Here is a 27,308-nt window from a genome sequence, read left to right on the forward strand (position 1 = left end):
ATATGTACTGGATATATCTTTCACAAAAAAAAACGCGATATAGCTTGTTTAACATATCTCCCGTGATTCATTCATGCACACGCTTACGCGTAGCATATAAATATAAATAAACCTCCGACACGCTCGACAACATTTGAGCTCATTTTTGTTTTTCAACTATATCAAGAAGTTCGATTTGCGACCATAGGAAAACCAAAAAAATGTGTATAAATCTGTATTATTTCCAAAAAATCTGTAATCTGTATGTGCAGATATCTGTATGAAAAATACGTAAAAAATCTGTATAAATACAGATAAATCTGCATATGTGGCATCACTGGGAAGAACCAGTTCTTCTGAGAGCAAAAGATTTCACTCTTTCAAAGAACTGAATCTTTTGATCAACCTGCGAGCGGATTCCCAGATCAGTGAATCAGTTCTTTCGTTCTTTTCGTTCCACATCCATTCGTGTGCGTACTCGGCGTTAGTCAACCCGTGTACCTGTGTATGGACTGTTGCAAGTTGTTTTTTTTTTGCATGCTCTTGCGGCTGGCTGGTGGCTGGGTGATGGGAAATGCAAGTCATGCATATCAGGGCAGACGATTGGTGGCAGCTTGTTTCTGGGAGTTCTATTGTAATTTTGCGCGCGACCTTGCGCTTGGCAAATCGGGTGTAAAGCTTTCACCTGGCTCTCGCTTGCGGTGTCTGATAATTAGCTACACTGATAAAAACCAAAAATTATGCAGGAACGAAAAGAGCGAGTGAGCTGTTAAAAAGAACTAGTTCATCTTAGTGAGCGGAACCGCTCTGATCCGCTCACTATAGTGAACCATTTTTTCCACCTCTAGCTCGTAGTCCTCCGGTATCGACAACAACGTGCGCATTATAATAGACTTTAAAGTCTAGAGGTGGGAAAAATGGTTCACTATAGTGAGCGGATCAGAGCGGTTCCGCTCACTAAGATGAACTAGTTCTTTTTAACAGCTCACTCGCTCTTTTCGTTCCTACCTAATTTTTGGTTTTTATCAGTGTAGCTAGTTATCAGACACCGCAAGCGAGAGCCAGGTGAAAGCATTACACCCGATTTTCCAAGCGCAAGGTCGTGCGCAAAATTACAATAGAACTCCCAGAAACAAGCTGCCACCAATCGTCTGCCCTGATATGCATGACTTGCATTTCCCATCACACAGCCACCAGCCAGCCGCAAGAGCATGCAAAAAAAAAAAACAACTTGCAACAGTCCATACACAGGTACACGGGTTGACTAACGCCGAGTACGCACACGAATGGATGTGGAACGAAAAGAACGAAAGAACTGATTCACTGATCTGGCAATCCGCTCGCAGGTTGATCAAAAGATTCAGTTCTTTGAAAGAGCGAAATCTTTCGCTCTCAGAAGAACTGGTTCTTCCCAGTGATGCCACATATGCAGATTTATCTGTATTTATACAGATTTTTTACGTATTTTTCATACAGATATCTGCACATACAGATTACAGATTTTTTGGAAATAATACAGATTTATACAGATTTTTTTGGTTTCCCTATGGTCGCAAATCGAACTTCTTGATATAGTTGAAAAACAAGAATGAGCTCAAATGTTGTCGAGCGTGTCGGAGGTTTATTTATATTTATATGCTACGCGTAAGCGTGTGCATGAATGAATCACGGGAGATATGTTAAACAAGCTATATCGCGTTTTTTTTTGTGAAAGATATATCCAGTACATATGCAGATTTTTACACAGATTTTTTGAAATTTTACCAAGGTGACAAGATTTTTTGAGCTTCAAAATACAGATGAAAATGTGGCATCACTGATTCTTCCGATGACTCTTTTGTTTAGCTCGCAGGCAATCCGCTCGCGATCAGAAGATTTCGATCTTTTAAAGAACTGATTTTCTGATCAGCTCGGGAGTGGGTTGTCTGCATAGATTCGAAAGATCAGTGAACCAGTTCTTTCGCTCTTTTCGTTTGCGTCCCGGCGTTAGCTAGCCCGTGTGCTGTGTGTGAACTGTGGCAAGTAGATTTTATTTTTTATTCCCGCGGCGGGTGGATGGTTATGCATAGGAGAGCAGGAAGCCAGCGGCAGCTATTTTCTGGGAGTTCTATTGCAGTGTCGCACGCCGCTTTGCGCTTGGGTGTAAAACATTCATATGGCTCTCGCTTGCTGAGTCTGATCAACAAAATCGGCTTCAGATTTTTGCTTGAAGTAAGGGGTGAGTTACCACTCTTTAAAAAAGAGCGATAGATCACTCACTCACTTTGAAGAACCAGCTCTTTAGATCAGTTCGTGAGCGGATTGCCCACCTCTACTACGAACAAAAGTTATTCTCTGCCTCCGGCTGTTGTCTTGAGGATGTCATAGATAAAAATGAAGTACAACAAACATAACTGTGCCCGAAAAAATTTGCTTAAAGTAGGGGAGAAGTACCAGTTATGGCAAAACCTAAAAAATGTACCAGTTATGGCATGAACCAGTTATGGCCTATGAAGTTATATGGTGTATTGCCAAGACTGGTACCATTGCGCTTATGCGATATAACCATAACTGGTGCACTTGCCATAACTGGCTCACCTACCCTAGTTGAAAATGGGAATTCAAAAAATTTGTCATCAAGTTTAGTTCACTATATGACGACGATTTTTTAAAGTTTTATAAAATCCAAACCATCACTTCGAGGCTCTCTTTGAAAATTGGCACTAACTACTTTGAACGAACAGTCACTTTTAGTCGGAGATAATTCTGAGCATACGAGTACCACGGAAAAACAGCATGTCGAAGTTTTGTTATGATACCATTATAAACTATTTTGATTTGGTTTTTTTTTTCATGAAACATAGATTATTAATTTCCACAACCACACTGGTCTTAATAACTCATTTTTGAATAAATGGCGCTCGGTTTGGTTTGGTTGTACCCCGATCAATGGGAAATTCCGTAACGCAGTTGACCTTCCTTCATTTCTGAAGTGTATTTGACTGATAAATGGCCAAATTTTTATCAAGGGTACCGGAAGGTATTAGGATTATGCATAGAGACTGGAAATAGATGTTATTTTGAAATCCATGCCATCTAACATGGATGTTTCTAGAACCAGGATAGTGTTCATAAGCTGAAAATCTACCCCAGATGTCATTTTGAAATCTCTGATAGTGATTCCATCATGAATTTCAAAATGGTGAAGGGCCGCACACTTCTGAATTTTTCAACTTTTTTTTGCTGGCTAGGAGTGAATTTTGTTATATTGATCATACCTGGGAGGGAGAAACGGTTACGAAGCTGTGGGAGTGTCAAAATGAATCAGAATGAGCTGTCATTGATTGTCAATTTAAACCGAGGAAAATAAAAGCATGTTTTTGTAATGAGTATTGTTATATTTGAAAGGTATCGCGTTGCTTGGAAAAATATTCATCGCAAACAGTTTTTGTATTCATTATCGTTTTACAAAATATTTTTAAAATAGACTTTGAGTAATAATCATGTTAGCGTACTTCGATTATAAAACTTGCGCTTTCTGGATTGAAGGCTTTGGTTACAACTTCGAACATACTTCATCACGGTCGAATGTTGATTCTCGTTCACAAAAAAAGAGAGATGTAGGATTGAAACTGCATGAAACCCCGAAAAATTTGCCTTACAGGTCACGTTCTCGTACACATTGTCAGAAAGTCTGCTCAAATATATATAAACACAAAACTCTGAAGAAACTTTTATACAACGGCAAATTGGAAAAACACAGACTCGAAAAATTTGTATTTTACAGACAAATTTGCACATTCAGTATTCCTGCTGTTACTAAAAACTTCGTTTGAGTCATGCATGCGTTACAGCAAGAAGATAGTTACACGCTATCAAAAAACGACGCATGTGCGTGTTTTTTATTTGAGTGTAGTCTTCGTTTCTCCCTCCCAGGATCATACATTCCTATAAATTCACGCTTGTTGCTGCATAATCTCGAACAATTTACAAAAAGAGCGTATTCTCATTAAAAGCTCAAATCTACTCAACCTAATTTTGAAATATCTTGCAAACATTACATGCATTGGAAATAACTTTGAAATAACTAATGGAGTCGTATTACGTACGTCATTGGAATAAAATATTTTTAAGAATGATTAAAAAATAAGGGAATAATCGAAACCTTTTTCGTTGTAATTGAAATTTGGTGTATATTTTATAATTTACCAAACCTAAATTCAAATTGACCTGAAAACAGATGCATTTAGAAAGTTAGTCACATTAAGCTTTTTTTATCGTAAATAACTGCTAAAATCATTTCACATCATTGGAGTAAAACAATTCATTAGAAAGTTGAGATTAAAAAATACTCTGTAATTTAACTTTCAGAAAGTCCGGCTTTGAAAAATATTCCCAGTCAAGCCAGATCTTGTGCAAAGTTTCGTTCGAATCGCAAATAGTGGTTGTGTATTTTCAAATCATTTGACAGGGATTTTACCAAAAGAAAACCTTTGGAAAAAAGGTGACTTATTTTGAAACTAGAATAAAATATTTAGTTGTAAACATTCCTAGTAACAGTCTTCCATAGTCATTATTCATTGTTTATAGATTATTTAAAACCACGAAATCAAACAAATTATCGTCATCCATTGTTATGATTCTATTGCGATGTTGTTACTTAAACTGTAATTTAGATTTTATTTATGACCGATGTGTTTAAAAACAGAATCATCGTAATCTACGTTACTTCATATGATTGGGAAAAACTTGTGATCAAATATAAGCATTACTTTTTACATGTATGATGTACTTTTTTGTGTTTCATCTCTTCAAATTTTATAACTATAGTATCAAAGTTAAACACAGTATTCCCGTGGCGTTCCAAGTTTTCAGCGTTGTTGGTGCGTTTGACTCCTTCCAGTTTCGTTACAAGACCAACGAAGATGCATCATAATCGTACCTGGGCGCCAATATGATTATTAAGTTTAATGCTGCATTGGCCCCAACGTATAAACCCACCGCAGTTAGCGTTGAGGTTCCAAAATGAAGGCACAAGTGTTCCCAACGTGCCTCAGGAACAACGTGGCAGATTATGATGAGCTGGATTGGCCCAGGTCGCAGGCTCGTAGCTCGTAGTTCTTAGCTTTCCGAGGGGGCCTTTGTCCGTTTGATGCAATCATTGAATGTTGGGCGAAGGAGCTTGTTACAATGCAATTTGGGTGAAGGGATGAAACGAATGATTCATTTTAGGTGCTTGGGCTTAATGGTGTAGTAAGAATCATGTTATTTAGTGCTGGAAAAGTCACATCAACAGGCACTAAGAAAGACATATTGTGATTACATGTTAGTTGGAAGAGTCGCCAATGGGACGCTGTTGGTTGTAAGCTGAATAGAAGGGTTGAAGACTGTGATCTGATTAATTGTTGTGAATCGTTCGACCGAAATCTGTTTTTTTCATAAAACGAAATCAAAGTTTGATCCAATATAAAATATTAATAGAAAACTTTATTGGTAAAACTAAGCATAAATTTTGTGAAGGCGTGAAAATGAGCTTTTGCCTAATTGAAATTTTCTCACGTAAGAGGCGAAATTTCTAAACTCCAGAGTAAAAGAGCATATGTATTTTAGCACACACATAATTCAACGCATTGTAGATCGGAATTGTAAAAAACTGTTTGAAAACGAGGTGTAGTAAACTGATATTGTTACGTGAAAAAATGTACGCAGAGAAAAAAATAAATTGAAAGCAAGAATTTGCCTCAATTTTTTTTTATGAAAATTTAAAGCCGAAATAAAATTGATAATAAATAATGTAGAAAAGCACAGCAAAAAGCAAAGCCTTGGTGCTACATTCCGTTTCGGAACTCGACCTTTTGTTTTTATTATGCACAGAATTTGTAGCTTCGTAGGCAGCTGTTAAGTGTACAGGACGGGGCTGCGGGGCTAGTGCTACGATCCTACTGACACTAACAGGCTCTCTTAAGAATATTATATATATTTATATTTTTATATATTTTTCATGAAAAACATTTATAACTTTGAGTAAAATTGAGAAAATCACGATGTCAGTATTGCAAACTGATTCCCTTAAAAAGCCCTGAAAATCGTTCGAAGACAGTTTTGAACTTAGAGTGAAAACTGTGTTTCTTTCAATATAAACCGGATATTTTCAATGGTAAAAAAAACATTTTTCTACAAAGTCACTCAAAATCACTGGGCTATAACATTAAAGAAAAACTTTTACTTATATTTACAAAAATAAAAAAGTTAGATATATTTTATTTCTTCAAAAATTTGGGTCACCATTATTCTTGATTTTTATTCGTAACGTTACACTCGTGCGCCACCATGTGAGCTTATTGCCTACTAACTTATTTTCGTAAAACGGTTTTTGTCTTTGCTAATGGGTGTGCAGGATTGCTTAAATTCTAATTAACACCAGCGGCATTACTGACGGTTTTTGTCTTTGATAATGAATGTGCACGTTTGCTTATAGCGACACAATTATTATTACCCACTAAGCAAAATTACAAAAAAAGTCATTTTTCTGGTCGATGAAATCCTCATCGAGTGGCACGTCTGTTTGTCTGTGTTTCAACTATTCATCATTTTTAAATTAGTTATTGTATATTTGACCTACATAAATTACTTGTAAAAAAACTTTCTTTATAAAAAAATCTCAGTGTAATCATTTTGTAGATTTTTAGTTATTTTATTTCGATTATTTTGAAAAGCTTGACTCTCGCTATTTCAAATTCTGGCTACGGTTGTGCTCATACTATTTCCTGATATCCCGGCTGTTATGGCATTTGGCGGAGTCTAGCTAATACTTTATGGGACTTTCATGTGAGTGAGTCTGGGTTCCTGAAGAAATTCTTCTTTGTAAACCTATCTATTCATAGCCAATATAGTAATGAATATCTTACTAACTACATGTGAGGGAGAACTGTACAAAGCGCACCAGCTAAGCATTTACACAATTTACAGATCTAAGCTTATTCTAGAATATTCGATTTTAATGTTATTTTCGATGAAAATGCACCACGCAAATTGCCAATATGGACCAATGCCCCTAGCCGAAAACAGCACGCGAAATGAGAAGCGCTTGAAGTCCCAGAAGTAACATCAAAAGCAATGAAACATATTTTCCATTTGTTTTTCGTAGCCTAAGACTTTTGTCTTTTAATGTGACATTGATAACTCTTCGAAGTGGAATCATCCATAAAAAACACACATAAATAACAGATAGTTTACAGCTTCATGACAAAAACTATTTGAATAAAAATACTACTTGAATAACTACTTACCTTCTTCTTAATTAAAAAGCTCAATACAGGCTTTTCTAATTGCTGTGCAAGAAGCCATGTTGGCCAAACTATTGGGTAATGCAGTCGAGTGTACTACATCTCGTAAGATAAATGAGTTCCCGTACTTTGACGGGCGTTGTCTTGGTACAATATATTTCAAGGATCGATTACTTCGGGTCATATGTAATTTTGTATGCAGATAGCCAGGTTGCTTGGTTTTCGACAAATCATGTAGAACAGAGCCACAGACAATAGTACAGCTTTTAAGTAGGTAGTATTTTATTTATTACGGCGCATTTTTTCATATGAGAACTGTAGGAAAGCTAGGTTCATATGCGAAAAACGAAAAAAATCATGTCTCAAAATATTTTAGGGAACAAATCGTATGGACCCGCTGGTGCTTTCTGTACGGTTCTCCCCTACCCAGTTTTCGGAAGAAGGCTAAAAACATTTAACTAAAACATATACCATAATAATACCTTCAAAGCTAAATTTTTGACTCCGAACAATCGATCTCGTGTGATTCTAGGATGTACTACTGTTTGAGGTTCATTTTATGCGTTGAGAATTTTCTAACAATGCAGGAAGAAGAAAGACTTCAACTGCTAACAACTGAAAATGGCGTTTAAAAAACAAAAAAAAAAAGAAACATAATATAAAAAATAGCGCCACCATATACAAAACATAACGCTGACGTACCGATGACTGACGACTTCCATTAGAAGTTCAAATTCAAAAATCTGCAAGGATTCTGTTCACCCGAATGCCATTATGAAAAAAGGGTTCCAACAAAGATGGCTTCCATTGTAACGTAGAACCTGTATAATAAACATGAACAAGCGCCAGTGCCGCCTTCTTTCTTAACCGTAGCCAGGACGAGAAGCCTGTCGCATAAGTGGAATATCAACCGTGACTTGTGGTCGACTAGCGGAACCACGAGGCGTAATGTATTCCGATTTACGCTGCTCATTTGTAAAGGCGTACGCGAACACGTTTGTTGTTTATTCCAACGATATGGTATTAAAATAGTCCTGCCCCGCCGAGCATGTGCCAAGAAGGCTGAAGTGCATAAAAAGCCATTTTTTACATAGATTTCAACGTTCGTCAAGTCATTCGTCCACCTGGTGGGCTTACCTACCTTTTTCAAACTGATGCATTTTCCTACTTCCTGAAATGCACTCAGCTTTGCACACAGCAGGCGGTTCCGTTGACTGAACAGCACACAAAAACAGAGAGTGCATTTGTCGCGCAGATATAAACACAAATGCTAGAATATTAGGATTAGCCAACCGCAATTTAGCTTTTCAGCTATTGCATTTGTCGCTGGAAAGGAAATAATTTTCCTGTTCCTGGAATGCGGCTACATTTCTACATTCAGTGACAGCATGACTGTTTTCTTCGTACTCTTGCTATTCTTACTTCGGTTTTTGTAGGGTGCACGCTTCGTTCGTAAGGACAACAGTGTTAGACGTTTGTTTTTCGCTTGTTGTCAAGTTGGCACAATGATGTTGATGTTTGAGACGAGTTATCTTAATTGTTGGCATACTAAAATACCTTTCCAGAACCAGAATTTTCGACACCTTCGAATTAGATTTTATATATTTTTTTGAATTGTTTTCTTTTGAATTAGTTTTGCAGTGAATTGTTATGCTTCACACAGATCTTTTGAACTGTATACTCGTAGATACGAGGCAGGCTTTTCGCGAGAAAAGAAAACTCACCATTCACCTGAGGTCATTTTTCTTTCCTTTTCTCACCGTTGCCGTTTGGCATCGAGGCCTGTTTCATTATTATGAACCTTCATTGTGTCTGGAGCTAGAGATTTCCATTTTTTTTTGCTTCCGTCCACGCCAAACTACCATAATATGTTTCCTTTTCCCAACAAGTATAATCGGTTCGAACGACTTGGCAGCGCAGTGCACTGCAGCTGTGGGTAGTAGGGGAGGAGGTGGCGTGCCCATTTGCCTTTTAGGTTTGCATGGGTTTGGGGATACGGTTGACTATTGCTAGTAGTCAAATACAAGGAAACTCTTATTGTCTATTGTGTGCCTTTCATTCGACATAGAATTATGAAAGCTTTCATAAAAAAATTGGTGCCTTTTCCTCCAAAAATAGCCGCTCTTGTGCCGTTTATTTTCGCACACTTGAATTTGTCAAGTGAGCGGTTCCGCTTCACGATTCATTCGTCGGTCGTCCTTCCGGTTTCTGCCTGCTACACGGGATTAGCTGCCTTGCAAAGTTTAACCTCAGACAATTTTTCACTTTAAAGGAAGTAACTTTGTGATATTTTTTTATTTTAAACAGATGAAGATCACCATGATCACTTAACCTCTTGGTAAGATTCGAAAACTGCTGCATGACTAGTTTTGAAAACGGATTTAAGCAAAGTCATTGATTAACATTAATTATATGATGAAATTTTGAAATTATGTTACCAAAATTAAGAAAAGAGAAAACAGATCGATGACAAATCAAAACAAATCATTGGAGCATCAAATCATAATAATCTAATATAAAATTACGAGGGCGCTCTACAAACTATCGGTAACGTAATGAAAATTGTCAAATTCATCAGAGAGTTAACAGTCTGAATCTAAACACAAAGAGGGTCTGTGTCTGAGTGTACGAGCGCAGGTTGGATGTTGGACTACGGATCGTACAACAAATTACAAAAGAATTTTCCGCTATTTCCGCACAAAAGAATTTTCCGCTATTATTGCAACGGAGACCGTACACAACCGTAAGTGTCAGCGCGCCAAATGACAATATCAGCACTATGAAAGTGCTTTTTAAGGCCAAACGGTAATGAGGTCAAAAATGGCCAACTTCGAGCCACAAACAAAAGCACAAGACTCGGTGCGTCACCTATGAAAACGCTATTTTATGTTTCTGCGGTGAAGTAAACATAAAATAGAGCAAGTTCGCGCGAAATGACCTATGGTCGAATATCGACCATTTTTGATTTGAATGAAACTTTGCACACGTATTTGGCTTAGCAAACAGAGCATTTTTCACAGATGGAGAGATTTTTTACACCCATGAATTACATTCTAAAAGGGCGTATGCCTTTTGGCATAGGTTTTATTCGGAGCATTATAGCCCAGAAACCGTTGGTTGTATTGAAAAACTGTCTGAGAATGAGTTGTAGGGAATTAGAAATGCACCATAAAAAAATATACACTGTACCAAAAAAAAATTTTTTTTGACAAAAAAATAAAAAAAACATTAAATTTCAATTTAAAAAAAAAGAGTTGATTTTTTTTTATTATTTCTAAAGAAACTTGACGTTAATACGCAGCTTTAAAAAAAAGTCCAGGATGGAGAAATGAAAATTTATTTTTTTTATGGTAGATTAATTTTTCTATAAAAATACTAATTTAAAAAATTTTCAAAATATTCGTATACTGATGATTTTAAAAGATGCAGAAAGTTAAATCAAAAAGCTCTTGATAGTAAACATTCTAAAGGCATCGGTTTTCGAGTTATTTTAAATTTAAGCTCGAAAAATTAATTATATTTCAGAAAATATACGTTTTTCCTAATTTGTCCATGGTTCTCCAGCAAAAACCATACGTTCATTGGAATGCTTGATCAAAAATATACAATTCATTCTTTGACAACAAAACAATTGGATAAATAACTCAAGCGCTAAACCTTAGCCCACCTACACGTTCCCCCTTGCGAATGTTTTATAAAAAAATATGTTTGTCGTGCAACACTACCTACTTGTTTACTAATAATAACTGTTTGTAAAGTACGCAACCAATAACTACTGGGTTACCTATAATATCTGTTTTCGTATATAAATACGATTGCACTACTCCAGATGTGTTAGTAACAGTTTGCATTTTGTGAAGATGGATAAAGTGAAAATGGAATACACCAAGCCCAAATGCTGTAAACCCTTTCCTGATCATCGGTGCTCATCAAGCTTACGCAAATAAAACGAAAACGTTATTGCAAAATTAAAAATATTGAACAGTCAAGCTCATTTTAATACGTCTTTATCAATTTGTGATTCGTGTAGTTCTTGGAATGATAGTCAAGCCACCATTCATCCCTTCGTTGTTTACTATTCAGAATCTGGAACACTTAAGAATATCAGCTTCATCATAATATCGGAAGTACTCCATCATGATACTGTTGCGGTTCAGGTGTTAATTGCCAAATTAATGAGTTATTGGAAAACAACAATAGAGTTGAAAAAAGCGATATTAATGTCTGATGGAGCGGCCTCACAAGGGGACGGGACACGAGGCATATGGACGCTAGGCATATGGATGTTAGGCATAGTATGCTAGGCATACAGACGCGAGGCATAATGGATGTGAGGCATAATGGATACGAGGCATATTGCTAAAAGGCATAACGGACGCGAGGCCGAATGGATGCGAGGCCGAATGGACGCGAGGCCGAATGGACGCGAGGCCGAATGGACGCAAGGCCGAATGGACGCAAGGCCGAATGGACGCGAGGCCGAATGCGATTTTGTACGATCGCATGAAATCCAATTATTTAGTTCAGGTGTTAATATATTCCTAAAGAGTTTAAGTTGGGTATAATACTTTTCTTGAATTCATGCGACGAAGACGCATAGTCGAGGGCAAGGAAACGAGGCGGCACTAAGCCGCCGTGGTTTCCGCAGTCCGAGGCGCCCGCCGACCCGCCGTCGGAAGCGGCGGCCTCTCGCACCCAAACGACTGATCTACTGGTTTGCTAGGTCTACTCAAACAGAGTTTTTTTCCCTTAGTTAAATCCGAACGAGCGGTAGCGAGTAAGGACTGCATTCGCTCGAACAGCGAGTCGGCCGAAGGCAGCGAGTGTATTGCTTTTCAAATGACACTTTGAAGCGAAATACATGTTATTGAAAGAGGGCTGTGATGATGATGACGATAATAACATATTCCGCATCACTTCCCCTTGGCCATGCGTCCATTCGGCCTCACGTCCATTCGGCCTCGCGTACAATTCGGCCTCGCGTCCATTCGGGCTCGCGTCCATTCGGCCTCGCGTCCATTCGGCCTCGCGTCCATTCGGCCTCGCGTCCATTCGGCCTCGCGTCCATTCGGACTCGCGTCCATTCGGCCTCGCGTCCATTCGGCCTCGTGTCCGTATGCCTGCCGTCCATTATGCCTAGCGTACTATGCCTCGCGTCTGTATGCCTCGCGTCTGTATGCTTAACGGGGTGTCATCGCCTCACAATAGAAAAAATAATAATAAAAATAGAAAAAACTTTGCAAGTCTTTGCAAGTTCAAAACAAAATATAACGTCGATGCAGAGTGGCATTTTTTTTGCGACTTCTCATGTTTTTTTGCTTTTTTTTGTTTTTTTGGCCCATGCGATGCAATTGGTGGCATATTAAAACGAATGGCAGGAAATGCAAGTTTAGCTAAAGAACATGAACATCCCATTACAAGCGCAAAAGAATTGTATGATTGGTCTAATCAGAAAAGTAATAAAAATTCATCAAAAATGTCATTTAGTTGGGTATAATATGAAGAATGAACAAGGAGTAACAGAATGGAGCAATATTTTCAAAAAATCTATAATAATAGCTGCCACACAAAAGTATTATTTTTTTGTTTCGATTTTAGAAAATAAGATACAAACGAAGCTGTTTTCAAAAGATGACGAATCATTTACTTATGATGTATATGAAATATAAGGTGAAACTAGTTCTGTAAAGTATCTATGTCATAAAAAAATATGTTTTTAAGATAATAAAACTCGAAAATAAATATTTGATTCTTATATATATTTATAACACTTAAAACATTTAACTTTCTGGAGAACCGTTCGCCCAATCGTTTTGTTGTCAAAGAATGAATTGTATATTTTTGATCAAGCATTCCAATGAACGTATGGTTTTTGCTGAAGAACCATGGACAAATTAAGAAAAACGTGTATTTTCCCAAATAGTTATAATTTTTCGAGCTTAAATTAGAAATAACTCGAAAACCAATGCCTTTAGAATGTTTACTATCAAGAGCTTTTAGATTCAAAATGACTCTCTGCATCTTTTAAAATCATCAGAATACAAATATTTTGAAAAATGTTTGAATTTGAATTCTCATAAAAAAATTAATCTACCATAGAAAAATTGCGTATTTACGTCAAGTTTCCTTAAAAAAAATAAAAATAAATTCAACTCTTTTTTTTTTAATTGAAATTTAATGTTTATTTTGAGTTTGTTTTGGTCGAAAAAAATTTTTTTTGTACAGTGTATATTTTTTTTATGATGAATTTTTAATTCCCTACAACTCATTCTCAGATAGTTTTTCTATACAACCAACGGTTTCTGGGCTACAATGCTTCGAATAAAACCTATGCCAAAAGGCATACGCCCCTCTAGAATGTAACTCATGGGTGTAAAAAATCTCTCCACCTGTGAAAAATGCTCAGTTTGCTAAGCCAAATACGTGTGCAAAGTTTCATTCAAATCAAAAATGGTCGATTAAATTTTCGCCTATTTCCAGGCGATTTGAAATGATTTTGCTCAATAGCGTTTTACAGGGAACGCATTATCTATTTCCGAGCCTTGTGCTACTAAAATTTCGAAGTGGTAGCTCGAAATCGGCTGTTTGTGGCTTCCATACCGTTTAACCTTAACCCTCTAGTGCCCAGTGCCTCCTTTAGATGGTCTTCAGTTACACCTCTAAAAAGCTTCAATCAACACTTAAAACATGTTTATAAAGATTCATTGTAATTTATTCGAAGTCCATCTGAAAATTAGCTTGGGCACTAAAGGGTTTATCATTTCCAGTGTTAGGCAGCTGCAACTGGTTTCAACAGGTATTTTTCGTTGCCAATGTCCATATTATGCAAAATCGTTAGTCAATTACCGTATACTTGGAGTCCTTCCATCTACCTTTTGGATTGTTACGTTAGAGAAATGAGTCATTCGTATGAGCAATGTATGGGGACATTCGACTTTTCCATTTTTTCATCTCGTTACAAAATGATGGTGGTAACAATTATATTCTAACAATTTTGAACACTTCTGCTATCTAGCGACACATTGTTAGGTGCAGTTGTATGGAAGCTTTTTATCTCTGGAATCTTCTTCTATTAACCTCATTGCTCATAGTTAGTTTTCACAAAATGTATTCAAGTATGGTGGAAAAGACGTAGTTCAACGTCAAAAATCAGGGTGCTGATAAGTTTTGTTTAAACAAAGATTAAAAAAAGAAAATCGCTGACGCTGACAATGGTGGGCACTGCTAACTGAAAATTCAGCGACGCTAACCGCTAATTCGCTAACTGGAAAATTTAACTCGAAAATCGCTAAACGCTAAACGCTGATACTATTTTAGCGGAACTTTCGCTAATCGCTAATAGCTAACTTTTTAATACGTAGATTGTCATATGGCCATAATCATAGCTCATAAAAACAAACGAAAATAATTACTTTTGAGTGCTATTTATAATTAGAAGTTCGAAGTTTGCAAAACGATCTCGATACTTAAGACACAGGCTAACAGACATAACACTTCTAGCAAATTTTGAATCAATTTTTCGTTTGGAAGATAACAGTAGTTTCTGTAAGTAACACTAGCACCATATGCTGCCCTCTTCGCGCTGCGTCAAAACAAGGAGCATCAAAAGTGGTTTTGCTTGTATGTAAAATATCGACTTTAAAAGATGTTTCATAAAAAAACACAATTAGGGTAGGTAACGGCTTAAACAGTACACCTATTTTAATCAGTCGGAGAAAAAAGGCCTCAAACTCCTGCATTTTGATCAATATCGACAATTTCAATGATGGAAACGAAAATTTTGATTGTCTAGCTGTCTTACGAATACAAGAAATACCGTTAATCACAAAGAAATCTGTGAACAATTGCAATTGAAACAAATCGACCTATATTGCAGCCATTCAGGAGCCACTTCGGGTGCTGAAAAAAACGCCTGCAAAACAGATGGAAACTGTTTAAAATAGGTTCGGGGTGATTGGAATAGTGTCCCTCGATTGGTAACTTTGATTGATGATTGTTAAAGTTTGCTAATTTAGTTTTACAATCTGAAAACAAGTTCTGACAGAGAAAACGATAGAGAACAGATTGATATACTACTGTTTGAGTTTCACCCAACACATTTCGAGTATTTCGTCTGAATACATAGGCGGTTCCTAAAGCTGCTTAGAATATGTTCCCTACCCTATTATTTGAATCGAAGAAGTTTCCATAATTTCAGAATTCTCTAGTGGCTAGTAGACAGTTGAAACAAATGAACGTTGTTTGAATGAAACATACATTCTAAAGTAATTTTCGCCGTAAAGTATGTTCATCGTTCGAATCAATTCATGTACGCCATCAGCAACTCACAAACTTTGTAAATAGTTTTTGTCGCTTCTCTAAAAATTTAGCGAATTAGCGATAAGCGTTACGAAGGTCAAAACTTCAGCAACGCTAACAGTTCGCTAATCAGCTCAAAAATATTTAGCTCTAATTAGCGATTTAGCGAAATAGTGGAATGGTGCCCGCCACAGCTGAGTGGTCCCCGTGGCTCTGTGGTTAGCGATGTCGGTTGGCTAGCTCTCCCACACGGTTGTGATATCGGGTTCGATTCCCGATCGAGTCGAGGATCTTTTCGAGCTAGAAAATTTTCTCGACTCAGCACTGGGGCACGGTGTATTTGTTGTACTTATCATACACATGCAAAATGTGCCAAAAACAATATCGATAACGAATTCTCTCAACTAATAATCTAATTGATCGAGACCGCTATTAGCCCCCAGGCTAAGCGTGCGATATTGTTTGTTGTGCCCACCACTGTACGCTAAGAAAAACTTGCTCAGAATTGAGAAGGATAAATTTATCGCAGGGGTAAATGTCGCGCAAATCGCAGAGTTAAAATTAAATTCAGCATACATTTTTGTAAAGGTTCACGTATAATGCGATAAAAATGAAAGAAATATATACTAAGTACGCATAAAATAAAACTAGTGCTCCAAAGGGCCGAATGGCATATAACACTCGACTCAGCTCAACGAGCTGAGCATTTTCTGAATGTGTGTGTGTATGTATGTGTGTGTGTATGTTCAGATTTTTATTCTCACTCACTTTTCTCAGAGATGGCTGGACCGATTTTCATGAAATTAATTGCAAATGAAAGGAATAGTTGCCCCATAAGACCCTATTAATTTTCATTGTGATCAAACTTTTAGTTTAGAGGTTATGTATCAAAATGTAAAAATCATGAAACATCATTATCTTAAAAACTACCGACCCGATTTGAACAAAATTGGTTCCAAATGAACGGGCTACCTGAAATACCGTTAACTTTTGAATTTTAAGAAGATTGAACTTGTGGTTCAAAAGTTATGAAAAGAAACGTGTTTTGAAGACTGTTTAATCTCACTCATGCTTCTCAGAGATGGCTGGATAGATTCTGTCAAATGGAAGGTCTAGTTACCCCATAAGACCATATTGATTTGTTTTGCAATTGGACTATTATTTTGCCTGTTATGTTTAAAAATGTGAAATCCAGCTATGAAAAGGAACATATTTCGAAGACTACTTGGACTCTCTCACTTTTCTCAGAGATGGCTGACCCGATTTCCACAAAATTAGTGTAAAATTTAAAGTCTAGCTGCCTCATAATACCCTATTGAATTTTACTGTAATCGGACTGTAACTTCGTCTGTAATGTACCAAAATGTGAAAATCACGAAACTTCATTATCTCAGAAACTACACAACCGATTTGATTATTATTATTGTCAGATGAGCGGGCTAGTTAAGGGTTAACTGATGAATTATAATTGAACACGTGGTTTCAAATTTTGGCTGCCCTATACGTTCCCTTTTCTTTTGATTATAATCGAACTTAAGCAACCGTTATGTATTAAATTGTTAATAAAACAACGAAAGTCTATTATCTCAAAAACAAAAACATGACTTATTTGAACATAACTAGTGTCATACGAACGAGTCATCTCTCAAACTTACAAATAACAAACTTCATAACAATTTGATATGTGGCTTAAAAGTTATGGAAAGAGAAGAAATTCAAATACCTGCTTTGATTGATATATGTGGTCTCAACATAATATAAATGTGGTTTTGTACTATTTGAACGTTCCAAATTCATTGATTCCTTGCGATGTGTTGCGAAGTCTGCAAATGCACGACGAATCGGCCATAGGATATGATCAAAGTCGAAAGACAAATCGTTTGAAATGATTGGTTTTATCGAAATGACAAAATCTTCGACTTTTGGCTTTTGGCGCCCCAATTCTGAATATATTCATATTGGGTGATATTCGGTCATTTTCAGCAAATTTTCTGGCATCAATCTGACACCGGAAATACTCATATTGGGAGGTATTTAGTTATTTTGGTTTGTTTCCAGAAACTAACAGTGGTCGTCTTTAAATTCAAAAGGGTGTCAAGGGTCAATGTTTGGTTTTTATGCATCATCTCGATTACGGAAATATCCATGTTGAGTATGATTTGGTCATTTTCGACTGTTTCCTATAAGTTGCCATTTAGCGATTCAAAATGGTGCCTGAGGTCAATTGTTAGCTCATTGCATCATTCTGGTTCCAGAGATACTCATATTGGGTGGTATTTGGTTATTTTAGGCTGTTTTTCACAAACCGGAAGTCGCCATCTTGGATTTCAAAATGGTATTTAAAATAATTTCTGGCCTCTGAGCGTCATTCTGGTTTAAGAAACACCCATATTGGGTGTAACTCGATCATTTTCCGCTGTTTCCCAGGAACCGGAAGTCGCTAACCTAGAATCTAAAATGGGGTCTGTGGTTTATTTCAGCTGCTGTGTATCAAAGTCGAGGATGTTGTCATTTCGATAAAACCAATCATTTTAAACGATTTGTTATTTGACTTTGATCATATCCTATGGCCGATTCGTCGTGCATTTGCAGATCTTAAACACATTGCAAGGAATCAATGAATTTGGAACGTTCAAATAGTACGATACCACATTTAAATTATGTTGAGGCCACATATATCGATCAAAGCAGGTACAGTTTTCAATAGTCTTTAAATTTCTTTTCTTTCCATAACTTTTGAGCCACATATCAAATTGTTATGAAGTTTGTTATTTGTAAGTTTGAGAGATGACTCCTTCGTATGACACTAGTTATGTTCAAATAAGTCATGTAATCTTTGAAATAACAGACTTTCGTTGTTTTATTAACAATTTAATACATAACGGTGGCTTAAGTTCAATTATAATCAAATGAAATGGGAACGTATAGGGCAGCCAAACTTTGAAACCACGTGTTAAATCATAATTCATCAGTTAACCCTTAACTAGCCCGCTCATCTGATATTAATATTGATTAAATCGGTTGTGTAGTTTCTGAGATAATGAAGTTTCGTGATTTTCACAATTTGGTACATTACAGACTGTAGTCCGATTACAGTAAAATTCAATAGGGTGTTACGAGGCAGCTAGACTTATTAGTTGACACAAATTTTGTGGAAATCGGGTCAGCCATCTCTGAGAAAAGTGAGTGAGTCCAAGTAGTCTTCGGAATATGTTCCTTTTCATAGCTGGATTTCACATTTATACACATAACAGGCAAAGTAATAGTCCGATTGCAAAAAAAATCAATAGGGACACTGATTTTATGCAAATCGGTCCAGCCATCTCTGAGAAACATGAGTGAGATTAAACAGTCTCTAGAAAACGTTTCTTTTCATTACTTTTGAATCACATGTCCAATCTTTTTAAAATTCAAAAGTTAAGGGTTTTCTAGGTAGCCCGTTCATTTGGAACCAATTCTGTTCAAATTGGTTGTGTAGTTTTCGAGATAATGATGTTTCATAATTTTTACATTTTGACACATAACCTCTAAACTAAAAATTCGATTACAATGAAATTTAATAGGGTCTTATGGGGCAACAAGACCTTTCATTTGCAATTAATTTCATGAGAAACGGTCCAGCCATCTCTGAGAAAAGTGAGTGAGAATAAAAATCTGCACATACACACACACATACAGAAAATGCTCAGCTCGTCGAGCTGAGTCGAGTGATATATGCCATTCGGCCCTTTGGAGCACTTCTATACTTTCGGTTTTGCAAGTGATTGCTATACCTTTCTAGGAGAAAGGCAAAAACAATTTTTTTCGCAAAATAACTCTTGGAAACAAAAAATTAAGAGTGATTCCTGCATTTACAAGTCACGCTTCATTAATTAATATCAAAACAGTAAATAAAAAGTAAAATTATTTAACCGGCATAAGTAGGCTTGCCACCTCTCCGGGTTTCACCCGAAGTCTCCGGGTTTGGGAGGTGATCTCTGGGTTTAATATCATCTGAAAGAGCTGCATTTCTAAGCAAAACTACGCATCTAAGCAAAACGTGATTTTCAAAAATTTTCTATCGTTGTCAATCGATTTTTAAATCACGAAATGAAAGTTCTCGAAATCTGCTCGGAATCGCTACAATGACAGTTCACCCATATACCAACTGTCATTGTAACGATTTAGAACGATTTTAATTATTCATTTGAAAACCGTAGGACAATGATTTAACATTAAAAAAACACATTTGCTTAGAAAATTACACTCTTTTAGCTGTTATATAAAAATCAGAAATGCGTGAATAGCTAAACAACCCAATTTCATTAAAATATTTTACTGACATAGTCACCAAAATCACCGAATTCGATCGGCTGTTTAGAATTGCTAAAATAAATGAAGTAAATAAATAGTGTAGATCATGTGCTGGAAATAAATCACAACAAGCATGTCAATGCACCATATACTCCCTTCCCTCCCCATACTTTGAAAATCTCCGGGCTAGATGTCCCTATCAGGTGGCAACCCTAGGCATAAGAAATTACAAAACCACAAAAAAATGAGTTTAGAGGTTCACTTCTTTTCGGTAATAATCAGAATCCACAGCACCCCCTCCGCCATCACAATAATATTTTTAATTGATAGTCTGCGAAGGAGCTTAAACCATCTGGTTAGCTGCACTAGAACTACACTTTTGCACTAAAACTGTTTGTTTTTGCTTCTAAAGCTACATCGGAATTACACTTTTCTGCCCCGTGTGACACGCGAATGAAACAGGGTGTAGTTTTTACAGCTTCACTTTTCAGCTGGAGAAACAGTGTTGGCATCGCTGAGCTTGCACAAAAGTCTACTAAAATTTACACACATTTTGAGAAATTCTGCGCAAATAGATTCGGGCACAAATCCACAAATCCAATCGTATTGAGCTCAGGTGCTACAATACGATTCGAGTGTTAACTTTCTGTTTTTTTGACCCAGATTTTGCTGTCAACTGTCCTCCTGAACAGGACAAGTGCGTGGTTAACGATCCTTTTGACGTAGGACTACGTCTTTGCTTTCTATACTTGATTACACTTTGTGAAAATGAAAATGAAACTGGCAAATGTTGCGTCAGATTTCAAACGGTTATAGCAAGCGAACGACTTAATGCATCTTTGTCATTTATATGTCGGTGGATAGATAAAATGTGTAACAATTTTTTGATATTATGTTCAACATTGTTGCTTTACTGCTTAATGGTGGAAAAAGGTGAAAAGTTCCAAGGTCAAGCTTTCCCATACATTTCCCTTGTTCTTGGCTTGCTTCCCAAGCACAGATAACAATAACATGGACGAAATAAATTCCACTGCCTACATATTTTGACTCAACAAAGTGTTTTGGTTTGTTTGTCTTTGTCTAAGCTGCGTGGCCACGCCTTAATGGTAAAAATCTACGCTGAACTCGATACAAAAGACTGCGTGTGGAAAATTCAGCTTCAGTTTAGTTTGTTCCACAATAGCGAGTGCGGTGCAGCTGTTAAGCTTTGCGACATTGAGAAACGAGAGCTGCATACGAGTCAACTTCCAGGCACCGCGGAGCATGTTACCTGTATTCTGCACACGGCAGCAACAGTTACCATCGTACGCTGCAGAATATTTTGCTGGCACAGCTGCTGGAGGGCACAGCGGAGAGTAAATTTTATACGCGGCCAACAAAATAATCGATGCTACCGGTGGTGGTGTGATTATCAGCATTCTGTAGCATACATTTCGAGCTGAAGATTATCGAATCGGTTCCTTTTAGAACTATAAACGCTTGAAGATAGAGTTACGAGAATTTTCACAACTACTCCTAGTGTGAAATGTCCATCTATTTCTCAATAATCATTTTTACAATAACGACCAGGGCGCACCAAAGATAAACAATAGTGTTGCCTATGAATAGTTTATCACAACAAGACATAACCCTCATTTCAAGAATTTTCACTGCTAAATTGAGTGATTTTCCGGTTTAATTGTTTGTTTGTGTTCACTCGAACACCGTTATCAGTCAAATATCAGCAACGAAAAATAGTTAATCTAAGAACCAGAGTGATTTTCGCATCGGGAAAGCAAAAACTTTCTTTTGATGCTTATGAAAATCACTCAGTAGTATTGAAGATGTATTGGTTTGTTTCTCTTTCTTTCTATAAGCTACGTAGCCACGCCTTAATGGTAAAATCTACGCTGAACTCGATACAAAAGACTGCGTGTGGAAAATTCAGCTTCAGTTTAGTTTGTTCCACAATAGCGAGTGCGGTGCAGCTGTTAAAGCTTTGCGACATTGAGAAACGAGAGCTGCATACGAGTCAACTTCCAGGCACCGCGGAGCATGTTACCTTTATTTTGCATACGGCAGCAACACTTACCATCGTTCGATGCAGGATATTTTGCTAGCACAGCTACTGGAGGGCACAGCGGAGAGCAAATTTTATGCGCGGCCAACGAAATATTCATGGTGCGATTATCAGCGTTCTGTAGCACGAATTTCTAACTGAATATTATGGAATCGGTTCTTTTCAGAACTATAGATGCTTGAAGATAAGAGTTATGAGAATTTTCGCAACTACTACTAGTGTAAAATTTTCATGTATTCATGCATCGTTAGTTTTAAAATAACGACTATCAAAAATAAACGGTTAGCGCAGCATATAATAATATTTAGTTTAGCATATATTATATATTTAGTCCTACGTCACCATTTCATACAACCCCTAGGGCTGTATACCTTGTAGTATTTACTCTAATGATCTCTCTCGAATTTCAACATACGACGATCGAGGACAAATCTGTGCGAACTCTTAAAATACACAAACAACTCTAAAGTTTGCACACGGGCTCTAGATTACCTGATTATTATTACAATTCACTGATGGAAAAGGGTTTATTCTCTTATAATTATTATTCTCTGACGTATAAAATATTCAAATGTTGTGATGACGACAATTTTCTCTCAACAGTTGTGTTTAAGCAGGGGTGATTCTTGCTGTTATGTATTCTAAATTTCATCATGGCTAAGCTTTCTAACATAGCTCAGAAGGTCGATTGGTGATCATCGATAGCACATCATATCAGTTCGCATTCACAACTGATCATGTGGCTTCTACGGTACTTAAACAACTGTCCGTCTCGTTCCGGACTCGTCATTCATTTGTCTCAATTACGGCCGAAACCGACAAACAGTAGGAATAATGAGTATAGCGCAGTAGCGACTGAAGAAGAATGCCTAATTAAAAACGTCTTTTTGCGGTACCAAGAACCGCACTCGCATGGAAAATGTATGTGCTTTGTACCGGTTCTGTGCGGTGGTCAGGGGTCTCAGTAGAGAAGGTTCAGTATTCGTCGAACATACAACAAGAGAGAATAGATACCCATCCATAGGTTCTATATGGTCTATTTCATAGCTCGTTGGCCAAAAATCTAGAAAGATAATTTAAAAACGTTTCACATCTTGTTAATCACAAAACATGTTGCTGGTGCTGTGAAAATTAGCAGGTAATAACACGGTACTAGCTGAAAACAGTGGCATTTACCCTACTTAACCCTACAGGACGACACGCTGCCTTACTTCACTCACTCACTCATCCGAAGACAGCAATGGACGGTCATGTTGTCGCATCGATTTCAAAGCGGTACCAGAAACTGGCAGACTTTTCAACCGCAATCGCTTGTTCCTTGTTTTTGAAATCCTGTGGCTGTGGCTTTGCGAGGCTGCTATCGTCTCATCCATGAGAAATTCGTCATGTTTATAACGAACCGACTGCTTTTGTATTTTAGGAACAATCTTAAACCGCAACCGACCTACATTTAGCTCCGCTCCTTGTTAAATACTAGGTGTATTCATTGCGGACATAACATCCGTTTGCTCCTTTACAAGATAACAGTTAATTTGAACTAACAGAAACAAACTCAACAAAATTACCTATATTCAGAGTGCCATCTCGTTCGCTCTAACTTTCAGGCTACTGAGATAAAAACATCGAAGTCTACCGCATTCAACGTAATCTACCGCTAAAAGGGTCAGCAATCAGAGCAAACGGGGATCATAACAGTTCGTTAAACCGTCTTCGAGTCAATTACTTAATCAGCTTACTTGGTCAAACTTTTCCACTTAGGAATCTACACAGAGCTAATAGCAGGTTTATTATGATCTTCTTCGATATTACAAGTCAACTGGCGTACAATCCTGTAACGTGGAGTAAAATTAGCTCAGAGGAAACTGCAATCAATTCGAAAGCAGATAATCTTATTTACAGGCAAAGTTGATATTTCTCGAAAACTGAAACCGTACCAATGCGGATAGAACCTGGAGTTATAAGTTACATCTTGGTTTCGTTGCATCGAAAACGTTACCGACGAATGGCCCGTTCAATTGGCACCGGAGAGTCAATATGAATTTGGGAAAAACGCGTTTTCCATTAATTCAGGAAAGGCAAATATTGTTGAAGAATATTTTTGATGTTTCAAACACCTCTGTCGGTTTGGAAAAGTTTTTTGTTGGTACCTAATACTTATGTCGGTTTGGAATATGAGCCGTTGCGGAACAGAGTAGGTCTATGTGCCATCGAGCAAATTTGTCAGGAGAAACAATTTTCGAAAAATCTCTGAATAAAATTCTGTTTAACGGATTTTTTCGAACAAAATGTTCTAATATGAAAGTTATGAAGTGATTTAACATGTGAATACATAAAATTACCTTTTTTGCGAAATAAGTGATTTTACCATTCCAATGTACATAGACCACTCTGACTTCATATATATTTTACTGCAATCCTTGTATCGTTTCGGAACAGAGTGGTTTATGTACATAAACATAAACAAAAATGACGTTAACTCGTATAAAATGGCTAGTGTCACATGTTATATGATGTACATGGCATGTCACATGTAACATGTGACGTGTAACATTACATGTAACACAACATGTTACATATTACATGATATTTGACATGTTACATTTTTCGTGTTACATTACGTGTAACATGTTACAAATCACGTGTAACATGTTACAGGACAAATGACATGGTACATATCACATGTAACATGTTACATGATGGTATTACCTCGATTTATGTACATAGACCACTCTGTTCCGAACAGAATGGCCATTCTGTTTCGGACGAAATTTCAACATGGTATTAATCAGCTTTTAAGTTCGGTTTTTTGAATTTTTTCTATCCTAACTTCAGCTTCTTGAGTAGATGTGGTTTATGTAACAAACTCATTTTTCAAAAAAAATGGTCTTTAGACCACTCTGTTTCGCAACGGCTCATATATATGTTGGCATCCGTAGCCATAGCCATACTGGTGGTCCCCGTGGTTCTGTGGTTAGCGATGTCGGTCGGCTAGCTCTCCCACACGGTTGTGATATCGGGTTCGATTCCCGATCGAGTCGAGGATCTTTTCGAGCTGGAAATTTTCTCGACTCAGCACTGGGGCACGGTGTATCGTTGTACTTATCCTACACATGCAAAATGTGTCAAAAACAATATCGATAACGAATTCTCTCAACTAATCTAGTTGATCGAGACCGCTATTAGCCCCAAGGCTAAGCGTGCGATTTTGTTATATCCATGGCCATTGTTAATCTAAATTCAATTCTCAGGTTATCTAAGTTATCTAGGAAACTTTATGAAAGGCTTTTAAGAACCACATACCAACATGAGTTTTGATGTCATGAATCATTTGCTTTCGTCATATTAACAGTAATTTTGTAACTCTCAAATACTACTTTTGCTCTACAGACCTTTAAATTAGTGATACTAGTGAAAAATCATGAACTATACATTTTGGACTACCGTTCTAAAAGCTAACAGTTTAAGTTTGCAACAATTTCCTTATCGTTTTTCAACCTTACAGCGTACAGGGGCTGAATTTTACCTAGCTTCGAAAGATATAAAAATCCCTAAACCATTGCGCCTAGTGTAGATGTCCATTATAAAGGGTGTCCATAGGTTAAGTTAATTGATGCTCATGGATATTACAAGAGGGTCGTTATCAATAGCACTTACCGTGATAAATGTTTTGGACACTTGGCTATAAAATTCATTCGATTTAAACTAGGCATGAGTACTTTCGTTTCAAAATAGAGTGCATTGATCGAAATTTTGTTATGGTGATCATTAATCCTGCACGAGGTAGTTACATAACATTCGACTTAGCGACCGCACTGCCGAACATTACCTGAAGACTAGCTAGTCTTTTGTTGCACTTTTGCAACAGAGTTTATAGAATTTATTGCGTTTGGATAAAAGCAATTGGCTCTCTCCCGCAGAGAGGACAATAAACGACAAAAGATAGGCTAGGGAAATGTTCCTTCAACGGTCGCGTTTATTATGTGCCCTGTTCGTTGAAACGAAGGTGACGAACAGGATAGTGTTCGCTGGGCTATTCCTCATGAAACATGATCGAACAGAAGTAAATAGTTTTGCTAATCAAGTTTCCTTTCATCAAGAGGATATAAAATAAAAAGGTATGTTCATTGCTCTTGGTTTTGGTCATCACTTTGTAGTAAAATTTTGACAATTTTTAGTTTACCGTTAGTTCATTGGTGTTTATTTATTTTCTTTTTTATTCCATCTGATCTACAACGTTCTAAATGAAATCTGATGTTGAAATAAACTTGCCCTTAATGCGTCAATAAGCACTGATAATAAGGTTCCTAGAAGCATAAACAAACACCCCGTGGCTTCACATGATTTTTACTATTTGCTTGACATTTTTTAAAGCTTTATACAATTATATGCATTACTTTTTTTTGAAAAGGTTATAAAAAACAGTTTATTCTCTTGTGACGAGTTTTTGCGTTACAAGTACTGTTTAAAGGATTAAAAGAAGTTTCTTTTGTGGGGGAGTTCCGAAGCAGCATATTTTTATGTATTTCCGCTTTCCGGAACATTATGAGAGAATACAAACCATTGTCCAGTGGAAAAGAGTCGGAAAATAGGAAAATCCTGATCGGAAACATTAAGTGTCTCAAAGTACGGCACCCTTTCCTGTGTCACTTTACTAATTAATACTGGAGAGAATAAATAGAAAATAGACGTAGCATGTTTTTGTAGAACCACATCCTGCACTAACACCAAAGTGCTCAGGAGAAATCGGTCTGCAATGTTCTGAACGAGATTGTAAGTAGCTTTCAAAATACCCACACGGTATTTTTTTTCAAATTTTGAATTAGAATGTAGATGCTCAACCCTCTAGTGCCCAAATTAATTTTTAGACTTCGAAAAAATCACTATGAAGCTTTATAAACATTTTTTAAGTTCTTATTGAAGCTTTTTGGAGGTTCAACTGAAGACCGTCTAAAGGCAAATAAAATAGTAAAATAGTAAAATAGTGAAATAGTAAAATAGTAAAATAGTAAAATAGTAAAATAGTAAAATAGTAAAATAGTAAAATAGTAAAATAGTAAAATAGTAAAATAGTAAAATAGTAAAATAGTAAAATAGTAAAATAGTAAAATAGTAAAATAGTAAAATAGTAAAATAGTAAAATAGTAAAATAGTAAAATAGTAAAATAGTAAAATAGTAAAATAGTAAAATAGTAAAATAGTAAAATAGTAAAATAGTAAAATAGTAAAATAGTAAAATAGTAAAATAGTAAAATAGTAAAATAGTAAAATAGTAAAATAGTAGAATAGTAAAATAGTAAAATAGTAAAATAGTAAAATAGTAAAATAGTAAAATAGTAAAATAGTAAAATAGTAAAATAGTAAAATAGTAAAATAGTAAAATAGTAAAATAGTAAAATAGTAAAATAGTAAAATAG

The sequence above is a fragment of the Wyeomyia smithii genome, chromosome 2, assembly GCF_029784165.1.
Source record: "Wyeomyia smithii strain HCP4-BCI-WySm-NY-G18 chromosome 2, ASM2978416v1, whole genome shotgun sequence".
NCBI classification, from domain to species: Eukaryota; Metazoa; Arthropoda; class Insecta; order Diptera; family Culicidae; genus Wyeomyia; species Wyeomyia smithii.